This window comes from Prunus avium, chromosome 4 (genome assembly GCF_965620075.1).
Source record: "Prunus avium chromosome 4, drPruAviu1.hap1.1, whole genome shotgun sequence".
Taxonomy (NCBI): Eukaryota; Viridiplantae; Streptophyta; class Magnoliopsida; order Rosales; family Rosaceae; genus Prunus; species Prunus avium.
In genome coordinates, this window is record NC_142287.1 from 7,200,998 (window position 1) to 7,205,109 (window position 4,112).

Consider the following 4,112-nt stretch of genomic DNA (forward strand, 5'->3'; position numbering starts at 1 on the left):
TTAGAAGTGGTATGATTCATCTTCTTCCAACTTATTATGGTAATACCACTGAGGATCCTTACATGCATGTTAAGCAATTCTTTGAAATATGTGCTACAATCAAAATTCAAGGACTTGATGATGAGCAGATTAAGATGAGGCTATTCCCATTCAGTTTAAAAGATAAGGCTAAGTCATGGTTATACTCTTTGCCTAATGCTTCAATTCGTACTTGGGATGAGCTTTCTAATAAGTTTTTGCAGAAATTCTTTCCAGCTCAAAAGACTAACAAGATTAGAAAGGAAATTCTTGGTTTCACACAAAGAGAAGGAGAAGCTTTTCATGAATGCTGGGAGAGGTACAAGGAGATGATGAGTTCTTGCCCACACCACAATATAGAGAGTTGGATGCAAATGCAATCTTTCTATGAAGGTTTGCTTGATTCCGAAAGGATGATGGTAGATGCAACAAGTGGAGAAGGACTGATGAACAAAACAGCAGATGAGGCTTTTACTCTCTTTGAATCTTTGAGTACCAACTCTCAACAATGGAGCTACAATAAAGGAAGAGGAGCTCCTATGAAAGCTGTGGTCTCTGAGGTAAGTACTAATAATGAGATTAATGCAAAACTTGATGTTATGTGTTCTTTGCTTCAACAGGCAGTGACTGGCCCTCTAGGAAGCAAAGAGGAAGTTCAAGACCAATCTTTTGCAAAGCACATGCTAGAGCAAGTGTTGCTTCGAATCAGCTGCACCAAAATGGTTTCAACTGCATCCTCAACTTGTGATACTCGCAAGTGCACGAGCCGTTTGGTAGTATAGCATATGTAAGTGCGAGGTCGATCCCACGAGGATTGGTGATTGAATGATCCAATTTGTTTCCCCTACACAAAATAGAAATGAAAAAAAGAAAATAAATAAAACAAGAAAGAATGAAATAACTCAAGCAAATAAGTTCCCAAGTTCAATTAGATTAACGGATTGATTCTAGCTAAAGTATGATTAAGCCATGGTGTTTGGTCATAACCTTGTGTTCCTAATTCCCTAATTTGATCATTTGTTGTCTAACCTAAAACTAAGCATTAGGAACCCATTAAGCATAGAAGAACAATTTAAACAACCAAGCATGTATCTAATCCCTGTTGTCGAATGTCCATACATACTCTTCCTATTCATAGTTCAATTCGAATGAAAGCATGGTGTCTACTCTTAATTCAAACCAAGATAGCTAACATGCAAGCCTAAATGGTGATCAATCATTCAAACTAGCATATTAACTTATAAGCATAATGAATAAGAACAAAAATCATAATTGAAACTTGGAAACTAATTAAACTTGAATACTTAAGAAAGAATGTACATTACAAATAAAAGTAAAGTAGAACTTGAAAAACTTAAGTTGAATTTCAGCACAAATATTTCATTACAACAATTGAAAACTAGAAAGGAAACTAAGAGAATTTGAGGGAGAGAAGGGAAGGGAGCTCTAGAGAAGTGTTTGAGAGCTCCCCCCCCTTGGGGTGTGTTTTGAAGCTTGAAGGCTTCTCTATTTATAGGGCTAAGAGGGAGGAACAACATGATGAAATCCAACACCACCATTCTTCTTTTAATACAACCCATAACTCACACTTCATCTTGTCTATGTTAGTGTGGTTGGAATCAATCTCATCCCATACTTATTTTGCTGCACCTCAAGCTTTCTTCACATGGGATCAAAGGTGATCAATTGTGGCTGCCTTTTGCTGCCAACCCATGTGGTTGCCTTTTGGTTGCTGAAAAACGAGTTTTCTGAACCAGTCTTGGTGTAGGAAGGCCAGAGGTTTCAAAACGTATCCAATGGTGCTCAAATTTGGATATGTTATAATAGACACCCATTGGAACAACTTCTATGAAGAAAGTATTCCCATCGGAGCAGTAGAAGTGTGCGTTTTGGGCCTTACAAGTTGGCAGCCGAACAGAGACTGGAATTGACTTCATTTCATTTCTTTGCTTTACATGCATGCACATGCTTTCTCTATAATAACTCCAGCATGTACCAACTTGCTCCTTTAGAATTTCATAGCTGGAATGCCTCCCCACTTCACTCATTATGTTGGATCCAAAGTCAGTTGCAGCATGGGTGAGGCACATGGCTTAAAGGAGGAGACAAGGCTCAAAGCTGGCAGCTGCAAATCCTCCTGAGCATGGTTCAGTGTTGGACGGGCTAAGGACTCCACATTTGTTCAATTGGGCTGAATGTTGGATATGTTATACTAGACACCCAATTGAACAACTTCTATGAAGAATGTCTACTCATCCGAGTTGTGCAGATTGCCGAAATGAGACCTGCAAGGTGACTTACGAAACTGGACTGACAAGAAGTGTGGCCCAACTTTGGTTTTGTCTTTAAGCTCTTGCTCTTTGCCAATCAGCCCTTAACATGCATGGATTGCATCAAGTGTGATCTCTTGCTATCTTAACCTACAAAACACACAAATAGAGGTAAGTGACTCAAAATAAAGAGAAACTAAGCAAAATCACTAAGTAAAGAAGGCAAGCAAGTGTATGAAATTATGGACTTATCAAAACAGAAAATGGATTAAAAGCACAAGTTTAACTCAATAACATAACCAAATCAAAAGCTAGAAGGGTACAAAATGATATACAATTATGAACCGATCAGCAAGCAAATGCCCTTCAAGGAAGGAATCCTCAGAATGATCCTTACTCAAACACATACAATCCGGGGTGGAGAAATCATCCTAATTTCAGGTGGAGCAATAATTCAAATGTGCAACAATCTCAAGGACCTCCCCCAGGATTTCAAATACAACAAAGGCAATTCCAGCAAGCTCCCCAACAAGTACAAGAGCAAAGGGGTGATCAAATGGGAGAATTGCAAGACATGTTCAAGAAGTTCATGGGGCAACAGATGCAAACCAATCAGAATCTTCAAAATGCAGTGAACAAACTAGAAGTGCAAGTTGGGCAGATTGCATCCTCCATGAGCAATAGAGCATCCGGAACTTTTCCAAGCCAAACGGAGGTGAATCCAAGGCATCATGAGCAAGTTAAAGCAGTGCACATCTTGAGAAGTGGTAAACAAGTTGATAATAAGGTTGGAGATGCCAATGAAGAGCAAGAAGATGGAGAAAACGTGGAGATCATTCAGCCACCACAAGGGCAGCCCACAGGTTCCACCAAACAGCCCCTCAATTCTCTTGGAAAGAGCACAGGCCCTAAGGTATCATCTAATGCTAATCAAGTTCCAATTTCATCTAATGCTTTTAGGCCTATTGCACCCTTTCCCAGCAGGTTATCAAAGTCAAAGAAAGATCAAGGCTTGGATGAGATAATGGAAATATTCAAGAAAGTGCAAATCAACATCCCATTGCTCAATGCCATTGCTCAGATTCCAAAATATGCAAAATTTTTGAAGGATCTATGCACTAACAAGAGGAGATTCAAAGAGCATGAACAGGTTGCATTAAGTGAAGAGGTTAGTGCAGTCTTACAAAGAAAGCTACCTCCAAAGCTAAAGGATCCAGGTTCATTTTCTATACCTTGTATAGTTGGTGATTTTAAGTTTCAAAAAGCTTTGCTTGATCTTGGTGCATCCATTAACCTTATGCCATATCATGTTTATGAGAAACTTAACCTTGGTGAGTTGCAAGCCACATCTGTGAGCATTCAATTGGCAGATAGAACTATCAGGTACCCTAGGGGCATTCTAGAAGATGTTTTGGTGAAAGTAGAAGAGTTGATTTTGCCAGCTGATTTCTTGGTGTTGGAAATGGAAGAAGCACCAATTCATGACAATCAGTTACCACTCATTCTTGGTCGTCCATTCATGGCAACTGCCGGTGCAATTATTGATGTGAAGAAGGGTACATTGACTATGAACGTGTTTGATGAGACAATAGCATTCAAAGTGTTTGAAGCCTCCAAGTTTCCAAGTGATGAGCATGAAGTTTTCCAGCTTGATGCAATTGATAATATGGTGAAAGAAGCACTGCCAATGAGTTATTTGGAGCCTATTGAAGCATGCATCACACAAAGCATAAGGAAAGAAGAAGTGGACAGATTAGAGGCTGTGATCTCTCCTTTACTTCTTGAGCTTGTTTGCAGCATGGATAGCTACATAGAAGTGGGAAA

General features: G+C 39.3%; 1 non-coding gene across 1 annotated transcript; it reads right to left on the reverse strand.

Moving 5' to 3' along the window:
- Positions 1 to 269: 269 nt before the first annotated feature.
- LOC148294736 (small nucleolar RNA R71) lies at positions 270 to 376 on the reverse strand. Its single transcript, XR_015835565.1, has one exon. It is a non-coding gene; the product is annotated as a small nucleolar RNA R71 (small nucleolar RNA).
- Positions 377 to 4,112: the final 3,736 nt, after the last annotated feature.